This window comes from Vicia villosa, unplaced genomic scaffold, assembly GCF_029867415.1.
Source record: "Vicia villosa cultivar HV-30 ecotype Madison, WI unplaced genomic scaffold, Vvil1.0 ctg.000564F_1_1, whole genome shotgun sequence".
Lineage (NCBI taxonomy): Eukaryota > Viridiplantae > Streptophyta > Magnoliopsida > Fabales > Fabaceae > Vicia > Vicia villosa.
In genome coordinates, this window is record NW_026705257.1 from 681,943 (window position 1) to 694,075 (window position 12,133).

Consider the following 12,133-nt stretch of genomic DNA (forward strand, 5'->3'; position numbering starts at 1 on the left):
ACATGAGTGAAACGAATGGATTACTTCAAGACAAACATTATTATTGTGTTAGCATTAACATTCAAAAACAAACAAGTTTCTACATGCAAACAATGCATTGAAAAACAAGAAATATTACAAATGGAAATCAATAAGAATACTAAAAACTGAGAAAAACTCTCTCCATCTGGGCATATGCTGAACGAAACATCTTTCGAACTTCAGGCTACCATCAATAGTGATTCAATCATGCTTTGGCAAAGAATTGGCTTGAACATCATAACCAACATCTTGGAAAGTCAAAATACCAACATGGATTAATCTTTGAACTTCATTTTTTAGAGGCCAACAATTCTCTAAGTCATGTCCAGGAGCATTCTGATGAAAAGCACAAGTGACATTAGCATTGTACCACCAAGGAATCTTCTCGGGAATTGGATGTGTTGACCTTGTCTGAACCAAATTCTTATGAACTAGAGCAGGGAACAATTCTGCGTAAGTCATGGGGATAGGATCAAAATTCCCCTTTTGAGGTTGATTTTGCTCGTTCGGTGGAGAATCTTGTTGACGAGTGCTCTGCTGATAATCTGGGATTGCATGAACTGAATTGGATACAGGAATGACATAGGAAACATGCTGATGTTGATGATGATTGTTTCCTCCCTTGATTCTCTTCTTTGAAAAGTCATTACCAAACTTCTTCACACTACCAGCTGAGTTACCTTCTTCAAGCAAACATTCCTTTCGGACATCTTTTTCTAGAAGCACTTTCATATCCACCTCTCCATGGGAGTCAGTAGGTGTACGGACTACTATCCCCTCAAGAAAGGATGAGTTCAGAGTTTCAAGAAAGACCTTTGCCATCCTTTCTTCCATCATAGAAGGATTGACTTGGGCAGCAACTAGAGCCTCGACCAGAGCAGTCAGATGCTCCATACCAGCCTTCAAAGTAACCACCTCTTCACGGAGTTCAAGAATCTCTTGTTTGATGCTTTCCATTTCTCCTTAGCAAGAGTGTTGTACTGATGATACCAGGAGAAAGGAAATAAGGCTCTGGAGAATTTCTTTAGAAAGCAGGACCAAATGCAGAATGATGCATGCAATGCAAATAATTTGTTTTTTTTTTTTAAAATTTTATTTTAATTTTTGAGTTTCAAGGAAATTAAGATATTAACTTGTAAACACTCAAACATTGGACTAAAGCTTTGATTAAGTTATCATCAAAATCAATCATCCATTTTGGTGGATTAGAATTTTCACCCCATCAACACCCAAGATCCATTGAGTTTGATGAAACTTATGATGTTTACAAGAAAAGACCTCTAAGTTCCTTGAAAATCAAAAGAAAAAGAGTTTTCATGGATGCATGAATGCATGGTTTATGCACCAACCACAACCAAGAGTACGCAAGGTCACATAAGATCATAGTTCAAAGGTTCGACGTCACGAGCATGGAGCCATGGGTCCAACCATCCCAAAAGGTATGATCTAAGGAATTTTGTACCTGCCGATCGGGTTCTACAAAGGTTCCCAGAGTTTTCAATCTTCTATCGGATATTACCGGCACGCACAATTGCTCATGGGCGCCAATAATATGCCTAAAAAGACCTCGTCTGAGCGTAGTATCGCATGACAACAAGCTCAAATTGGTACTTGATCTTGTTTCTGCACTACATCCTAAAAAGGCTTAGATTGGTTTAAAGGGTTCTAGGTCATTCAGCTTCTACGGACACTCACTATTGAAAGTAATAGCGTTATCACGATGGTTCGTAACAACCTCTACTACCTTCCATGAGGCCTCCACTGATTGGGGTTCCACCATATGACGCTCATGTTAAGGATTGCTCCTGACATGCGACTATTGGTCTTACCACCTCCTATCTCAAGTTACTCACCAAAGTTCGGGTTAGAACTTTATCTCATCACAGAGGAACCATTGAGCACCAAAAAGAAAAAAAAGAAAATAAACAAACAAAGCACACAACAATATATACAGATGAAAACACACAGATAAACAAAAATAGGCTTAACACACTTAAAACTGGATCCCCAGTGAAGTCGCCATTTTTCTGTAGCGGGGAAAATCTGACATCGAAGCCATGGGATTGACTCGAATCAATATTCCGTTTTGAAATCGCCACCGCGCTTTATTTTTTCAAAGGAAAAGGGAAAAGAACGTAAAACCCAAAGTTTTGTTTTTAAAAAAACAAGAAAGAGAACTCAGGTTCGGGTGTTGATTATATGAGGGGAAGGTTTAAAGCACCCCTCATATCCGTGGTACTCCACGGGAACCTTTTTGAAAATCTGCGTGTGTGTGCTAAAAAAAACGGTTTGTTTTATTTTCAAAATAAGCTCGGCAAAGCGTTAAGCTTTGGGCCTACATACCTCCTCGGTGCAATGGAGAAGTCAGAGCTAATGTAGTTCCGCTTTTGGGAAAAACGTTTTTAAAACGAATAAACACTTTGTTGTCGTTAGAGAGAAATACTCAGCCATTGATCTTGAGCATGAGAACAAACGAGTTCTTTGCATCGCAAATGAAAGAAGGGATCCAACTCGGATAAAATCAACGAGTATGCCACTAGCTCTCTCACGCGGAAAAGATCTCGTTATTATCAATCAATTTCAAAATCGTGGGGTATAACCACTCGTTTCGACAATTAACGGTGTCTAAACTTTTGAAGAAAAGCCACTAAGGGCGAAAGATATTTTTTAAAGAAAGAGGTTTTGAAAAGATTGCAAACATAAGAATATTTTGGAAAAAGGGAGAAGATTTTGAAAATTTAAGAATGGGAGGAGATGAAGAGGCTAACCTAATGCATAAAATAAAAGCTAAGGAAAGAAACGGTCTAACCGAATAAGAAGCCAACACTTGACATTAAGAGCCAAGGTAGTTTTCCCATCCTTTGGATTTATCAATACCAACACATTAACACTTGGGGATCCAGATGAACTTATTGTCTTAGCACCATTTTTTACTAAGCACATTAAGATTCTGACAAAAATTGGGCAGAGTAACGGCTGTTTTTGGGTAAAATCCTTATCTCAATGCCTTGGAATTAACCATCAAGGGCTTTCAAGGAAATACCTGCACACATAAACATACAACAGAACAATGCCAGACAGACAGAACAATCACAGGATAGTAATATAATGAGTCCAGAGGTACTAGGTCCATAAGTCTGAATCTCCAAATTGCTAGGGATAGTAACTGATAGTCCAAAGAGAGCCTTATGTATTTTTTTAGATTTTTGATTATTTATTAGTGTTTTAGCGAAAAAATAAAGTATGGTCCAAGTGGACAAAGAGAAAATGACAGAAAGTAAATATAATGAAATGATAAAGTAAAGCGATAAAGCGAGAAATATAAAGAGCGGTAACATAAAGAGCGGTATAGTAAAGGTGCGGAAATTAAAGTTAGTTGTTAAACGTTAAAGATAACCATCTTGAAACTTGTCAAGTATGTTATCAAAGTTAGTAGGAGATCGATGGTGAGTGAATGATGTACTCGGATTTAAATTCAATGGGGTTTATCAGAAGCTTGATAAAATCATAGCGACTACACGATAAAAACCTCCACAAGTCTTAAATCAACCGCATACAATTCTCTTCCATATTTGATCTTTTTTTATTCGGGACACGAAATATTGCGCTATGTTAAGCAGATCGCCAAGTGATTTATATAGAAATCACCCTACAACGAGGCCGGTCAAAACTTTATGTGCTAATGCATGCGAGAAGAACGATATGTAGATCATTTTCCGAAAGCAATACCGCACGAAAAGAAAAATGGTGAGTGATCTAGTCTTTACCAAGAATCCATAAGAATTCCCAAGGTATTAAGACTTTCATCGATCAAAATAAAGAGAAACAAAAGATGGAACCACATTAAAAGCTCCTTTCATCCATAATTTCAATCACTTAATTTTGCGGATTTGGATTCTCATCCTATCGACGCCCTAAGTCCATTGAAATTAGAGAGAAATTAGGCCTCTAACTTGTGATTCAAAGAAAATATCAAAAGAATGGAGTAGAAGATGAGTTAGAACCAAAAACAAGTCAAAAACCACAAAAATCAGCATTCTGCTCAGTGTAAATCGATTTGCACAGAGTGTAAATCGATTTGCACAACTCTGTTTTCAAAATTTGCGCAGTTTTCAGTTGTGTAAATCGATTTGCACAAGATGTAAATCGATTTGCACAACACAGTTTTCAAAAAAACAGCAAATAAAGAGAAGAAAATTTGTTTAAACATAAAACCAAACACCTTGTGATCTTGGATCAATTTGTGCACGAAAATGTATCAAGTAAGCAAGCAAATCTCATCAATATAGCACCAAAGGTGCATCAAGCATAAACAACAATGGATCACATCTTGAATTATGGAATGGATCTAGAATTTTACCAAATCTTTCACAAACTTTGAATCTTCTTCAAGAACACACAACCACAAGCCTTGATCTCTCACAATTGATGAAGAAAAGTAGTGTTTATGTTGAGGTTTAGCTCTAAATTAGTGAGGTTCAAGATGTGACTCACTAATTTGTGTGGAAGAAAAAGAGCTTTGAGTGATGGGTTTGAAAGAGGTGAGGAGAGAATTTGCAATAAGTTTCTTGGCTATCAAAGCTTGAAAAATGAAGAGGGGAGTGCCTCAATTTATAGCACTTAGGCTTGGGAAATTTTGTGGCTTTGAGTTAGGATTGGAAAATAGAATTAGGCTTGGAAAAGTGATTTGGAGCCAAAAATGAAATCCAATGGTCTTGATGCAATCACATGAGGGTACATGATTAGATGATGTAGGAAATCAAATGTAAGAACCAAGACATGCTTCCCATGCTTGCAAATGATGTCAACACTTCAAAAAGCTGAAATTTGCCTTCATTTTTCCAAATTCGTGCTGGTGCAATCGATTTGCACATTATGCAAATCTATTTACATGGCTGAAAAAAGGCAAAATCTGGGGCAAAAACAGTTATGCAAATCGATTGTTGTCTTATGCAAATCGATTTGCACTGATGGCAGAAGCAAATCTGGTGCAGAAACAGTTGTGTAAATCGATTTACACCTTATGCAAATCGATTTGCACAGTGAAAATGTTGAAAAATGCTCCTTTGATGGGTATTTTGACTTGGTACCTACAAAACACAAACATACAAGAGCACAAGGCAATATTTTTGGTATTTTGGTTAGTAAAACAATATACACAAACTAAAACATGGGTGCTCGATGATTCCTTTGCAGATGAATTGAGCACAACATTGCAAGTAGAGGTCTAGGTTAAAACTTCTTGATTGATGATTGGTATGCAAATGATGCGTGATCTTAGGGTCAAAAATTGGGGTATGACAAGATGTTCCTATCAATGGCATTGATGTGAACACACATACAATCCTTCCAATAGCCATAGTTTTCAATGTTGAAAACTGGAGCTCTATTGTGAGCCCCTTTAGGTCCGGAAGCCATCTTTCCAATGAGTGTTTCACGTAGCAAGGAATAAACCAGAGCTCTTGATGCCACTTGTTAGACGCTAGGCTTAAGGATCTAGAGGGGGGGTGAATAGATCTCTCAGAGTTTTTCGGAATTATTTCAAACTTAAGCGAAAGCGGTTCAGGATCGACTCGCGTCTATTCCGGACCACTATTGAAAAGGTTGTATATGTGATAAAACCACAAAATAATTGGGATTAACAATGAAACGATAGGTTATAGAATCAATTTGTTGCTCTAATGAAAAACGATTAACTTCTGATTTGATAAACTTTGTTTGCAATGCTTTGATAGTGGATGAAGCAAAAGCACAAACACTTGGTGATAATATCCAAATTGATTGTGATTCAATATATGGTGAATTGTGATGTTTACGAAGGTTCTAATACACAATTTTAACACTTGAATCGTTGATCAATTTGCAATTATAACCAAGTACGAACAGAACGTAAAAGAAAAGACAAAAGCGATAACAACACGATATTTGTTCAGGCAGTTCGTCGATCGTCCTCACTACGACTACATCTGCCCCCAATTCCAAACGGGAATTGGGATGTCTTTCATTATTATTGAAAACAGTTTATACAAAGAAGATAACAAAGCGATAAACAATAAACCAATTATGTTGATCCTTTGAATCTTCTTCCCCCTTAATCTTGAGCTAGATCAAGGTCTTCCAAGAGCTTTACTTTGACTTCCTTGCTGCAGTATATTGAATTCCTTGAACCCTTGTTCTTCAATATTCACACTCAGCTTAATCTTTGATAAAGCCTCTTGATAAAAACCCCCAAAATTCACCAATCTTGGAGGACAAAATCTTCAGATTTTATTCACCAAAAACCCCACAAATCTTCACCCACTAGGAATCTTCAATTCCGTTCCATGGACGTTATCGATCTTGAACGCAAACCCTCAACGCAAAAATTATTGTGTGTAGTTGTGTTGGAGTTGTGTCGATGATCGAAGATGAGAAGCCTTTGTGTATCTTTCAGTTGTTGGTGTTGAAAACTTCAATAATTGACAGCAAACAATATATATGGGAGCTGGTGTGTTAATGCTGAGCAACCATTCATTTTGGCAGTTTTTGAGCAGATAGGTCGACCTACTTTTTTGGTTAGGTCGACCTAACAGAGTTAAATTTGGCAAAGTTGCAATTTCTTCCAGTTGAGTCGACCTGTTGGTAGGTTAGGTCGATCTAAAGTCAGTTAAATTGCATTTTTGAGACTTTTTCTCAGTTTAGGTCGACCTAGGGTGAAGGGTGAGTCGACCTAACAGAGACATGTTGTTTTTGCTTGTCTTTGAGTCGACCTGCTGAAGCTCTGGGTCGACCTAACAGAAGTATGCTGATTTTACTTCAGTTTGGGTCGACCTGATTGTGAACTAGGTCGACCTGTCAGATGCAAAGTTGGTCAAAAACTCCATTTTCTTTGAGTCATTCACTTGTGCACTTGTCTTTGATTGCTTGTGATGTTTTACATGAATCACAAACTCATTTGTGAGTGTATGCTTGTTCTTACACATTCGCATAACATCATGACATCATAAGCATTACATGATTTAACTAACCCTTTCAAGGATCTTTGGAATTTAGGGCGCACAATTTCAGGTGCTCTTATCAAGGATTGAATTCCTATCTAGGGGCAAGAGGATTTATTTTCCTCTGGCCACGTACCTTCCAATTCAGAGACTCGGTACCTATCAAGGTGCAAGAGGATTTATTTTACTCTAGCCATACTCCTTCAAATTCAGAAGTATCCCGAATCAGAGGCTATGGCCCACTGGATATGGTGAGCTTGATTCCCATGGAAGAACATCCCAGAATCAGAGTTCTTCAAACAAAGATGCGACCAAATCATTTTCCAATGTTGCTAACTAAATTTCCTATAGATCCTTGAAAGCATTGCATTTGCATTCATAACATCGCATAACAGGTTTCCATAACAGGTCCCTCATCTTCTCTCGCTGTTTATTTCAGCACAAATGGATCTCGAACAATCAGTCAAAGACCTTCAAGCTCAGAATGCTCAGTTCCAAGCTTTGATTCTGAACTTGCCCAAGGGGAAAGAAGAGCTGAAGACCATCCTTACGAAGAAAAATAAAAAGAAGGGTAAGAAGACTCTAGGGAAAAAGCTTAGACCGATCTTGCAACTCAGGGAAGCCGAAGTCTCTGAAGACAGTGACGACGAGGAGCAAGATGATGATGCTAGTATCAAAACTGAGGCAAAAAGTAATCATGATTCTGCCATGCCCTCTGAAGAAGAAGAGGACTACCATCGTGAGGATGAACATCCTGATGACAAATATAAGTTGTTGGAAGAACGTATGAAAGCCATGGAAATCCAGAAGGTACTTGGACTAGACGTTGAAGAACTAGGACTCATCTCAGGGGTTGTCATTCCTCCGAAATTCAAGACTCCGACCTTTTCTAAGTATGATGGAGTCTCCTGTCCTAAACTGCACTTGAGATCTTATGTAAGGAAGATTCAGCCTCATACTGCTGATAAGAAGCTCTGGATCCATTTCTTTCAAGAAAGCTTATCTGGAACACAACTATAGTGGTACTATCAATTGGATGGTGCCAACATTCATACATGGGAAGACATGGCTGCTGCTTTCTACAAGCAATATCAATACAATGCTGACTTGGCACCAACTCGCATGAAACTACAAAGCATATCTATGGGACCTAAGGAAAGCTTCAAGGAGTATGCTCAAAAATGGAGAGATTTAGTTGGAAGAGTTCAACCCCCCTTGGCTGACCGAGAGTTAGTTGACATATTTATGAATACACTGACTGGTCCTTTCTACAGCCATTTACTTGGAAGCTCCTCGTCTGGTTTCACTGATCTCATACTGACTGGAGAACGTGTTGAAAGTGGTATCCGAAGCAGAAAAATTCAGGTGGCTACTTCTTCCGGTACTGTAAATGAATCCGACACTGTTGGGGCAATCTTGGTCTCTAATCAAGCATCGACACAACAACAAAACAACCAACATAAACAAAGCGCATCCAAAAGACAATTCACAAAGATCAACATGTCTTTGACTCAAGCGCTGCAACACTTGTTGAAAGCAGAGCTACTTACACAGATAGCTCCTCATCCAAATCCCAACACTTCCTCCCCTCGCTATAATCCCAAGGCGAGGTGTGCATATCACTCCAATAGTCCTGGACATGACACTGACAATTGCTGGACATTGAAGAATAAGATTCAAGACATGATCAATGCCGGGGAAATCAAGTTCGACCCTCCTGCAACTCCTAATGTGATCACTGCTCCCATGCCTAACCACGACAAGATTGCTAATGTTGTGGATGGCTAGAAAGATGGACTTTTAGATCATTAGATTTACTTTCATTTGCAATTTCTTTCCTATTTTTTAAACATTCGACTTATGATAGACATTATCTCTTTTAATAATCATCATCAGTGCATTGCATATGTTTGTCTTGAATAATTTATTTCGTTATCACTCATTTTAAATTGTGTCTTTACTTTGCATATGTTTTATTCAACTCCTGCTAAGCTGTAAGCCTTTTGAGGGAGGATGACGAAAATGATACCGCAACCTCATACAGTATGCTTTTGAACGGACCATGTTGACGATGTACAGACATTGTTTCAACTCCTAGACAGTGGAGATATAAGGATGTTAATCCCTCGTCGACCCCTTTGAGCCTAAGAAGTAGAAGTTCCTTTCTCATACAAATTAAACCCTTAATCATAACCCAGGGCAGAGTAGTTACTCAGTTAACTCAATTATCTTAGCTGTTGTCTACACGAATAATGATGGGTTTCCGCGATCATTAAGTCATGCAGTCAGTATCCACCAAAAGAAAAGATGTTAAGTCAAAACCTATGAAAGAGACTTATCAAAAATCAAAACATCCCGCTGACTGTAATCTCAAAATAAACAGTTCAGGCAAAAGTTAGGGATAACAAAATCAAAGAGGAGGTTGCTAAAAATTTCCCCGACAAAAGAAAACATTTCAAAAGAGGTCACTACATATACTCGACAAAAAGAAAAATTACAAGAAAGGATGACTGTCTGTCCAAATAAAAGTTTCGGTGCTTTAACCATCATCAAATGTCAATATTACGTTGTCAAGCTTTGCTAAGGCTTAAACACATGGTTAACTGAGCATAGGATCGAAGAACATCACGAAGATTGGGATGGGTACAAATAAACTTTGAGCAATTATCCTTTGATTCTTAAACCGTGAACCAAGCCACGTTACAACCCTAGAAAGTCCTAACTAAAGCATGGTTAGTTCGAAAGCATAATGTCACCAAAGAGGTATCCTGACTCCTTAAGGTTTACGAAAAATGCTGAGTTGATATGTCGTTTTTACAAACATCGCGTTTTTACCAATATCACGCTTTTTACATCTCCTATTTTAATGTTTTTCAAAAACTCAAGACAGACGTATGCATTGCATCTCATGAATTCATTATTAAACATATTCTGCTACATAATTTCAAATGTTAGCATCAGAAAGAATTTGCACAGGGTATGACTAATGACTCAAAGTTATCCCGACCCACAAGGATTACTCTAAGAAGAAATGTCTCCTACGTATGCAAGGGGCATGACATGCTTTGCCCAATCGATCTGGGGCAATCAAGTCAAGATTCCGAGAATCTCTTAAGGATGCCAAAACAATCAAAGGCATACAACCCAGGTAGATTTGAAGCTACTTCCCGATCAGTCAGGGGCATCACCCTAAGCTTATGATTACTAGGGGCATGTCGCCCATAGTACACATCTCATAAAGTCCTCGCGAGGCAAATCTTTCCAAAGTCCCTACGAGCAGGGGCAAATCTATGCAAGTCCAGTTTGACATCGTGATCAATACTCAGTGGTGTGTCCTACTCAATATATGTCCGGGAATAACAAGAGCTATAAATCACTGGGGGCAATTTTCAAAGCATGCATGCCTCCCCACAGCGCCAGCTTCACAGGGGCATATCCCCACAGAGTAGTCCTCAAAAAGTTATCTTCGAATAATCGCCATAAAGGTTGGCACTCACAATTAAGTTGAGTCAGATGCAACATCAGAGATTATATTCATCTCTCTCATCCCCAATCAGGGTACATCGAGAACAATCACTCAAATGGCTCTCATCTCCAAGCAGAAATCATAAAATCCCCAACTGAGTATCCTCGAGCACGAAGCGGGAGTTCTTACTAAAACAGAAGACTTGTACTCTATATTCTCCATAATATTCAGGGATTTATTTTTCCCCGCCAGACTATTCTACGATCTACTTTCATCATCGATAATATGTTGCATACATATATCATTCATAATCAATCATCACACAAATACATACCATGCATCATGACATTGCATGCTGCAAACTTTGTCTTTCAGGTAATTCCCAAGCAGACGAATGCCATCAACAAATCAATCTCTGTCAGATATACATTCTGGAAAGCATATCCCTCCAGACATTCTGAAGACACCTACATCAGATATACATTCCGGAAGCTCGAACCCCGGACATTCTAAAAGTTCCAATCAGATGAACATTCTGGAAGCGTGACCCCCAGACTTCTGAAACATTCCAATCAGATATACATTCCGGAAGCTCGAACCCCGAACATTCTGAAATTCCCAATCAGATGAACATTCTGGAAGCTTGACCCCCAGACTTCTGAAACATTCCAATCAGATATACATTCCAGAAGCTCTAACCCCGAACATTCTGAAAGTTCCAATCAGATGAACATTCTGGAAGCATGACTCCCAGACTTCTGAAACATTCTATCAGATGGCATCTTTAAGCCCATCTCACAAATCCTTCTCATCATATCAGTCTCCTGGCAGTAATCGAAAACATTCCAAGACCTAATTCAGCTACTACGAACGGTGCTGACATGATCAATCTCCAACAATTACTTCTCAATATAGTGGATTCAGTCTAACGTATGACTCATCCTAATTACATCCTTCAGATACATTCTAACGTACGACGTATTCTGACTCTCAAGTCTATCAAGTCCATCTCAATCAAGTCTCTCAACATTCGGATGGCATCTTTAAGCCCATCTCCGACAATACTCTTCCTGGATGGCATCTATAAGCCCATCTCCGACAATAATCTGCCTGGATGGCATCTATAAGCCCATCTCCGACAATACTCTGCCTGGATGGCATCTATAAGCCCATCTCCGACAAAAGTCCCTACTTCAGCTAGGGCAAATTCCTGGGTATTCTAGTGTTCAATCCTCTTCTACCTTCAAATTCCGACAGGCACACATGCCAGTCTACATCTTCAGATATAAGAAAATTGAACAGGGGCAGCCGTCATACCCCAAAATTTTCCCATACTATTTCTCCTATTCAGAATCAAATCAAAGTATAAAGCTTAAAGACACCCTCTCCTAAACAAGGCTCAAAGAATTAGGGTTTTGTTGCTCTGAAGGAAAATCAATGAACCAAAGGCTCCAAGGCATCCCATATGGTCCATGATACCTCACACTACCTCCATGACAAGTTTCAGGTCTTAATTCAAAAGATTGATCACTCAATTGCTCAGAAAGTCAACGGTCGACTAGTTTGCCTTAAAAGTCAACTGTGGTCAAAATACAGTCCAAACTCCTGATTTTTTGTCAACATCCTCATATTGAAGTATCATTCACCATTTGATCAAGAATTGATCATG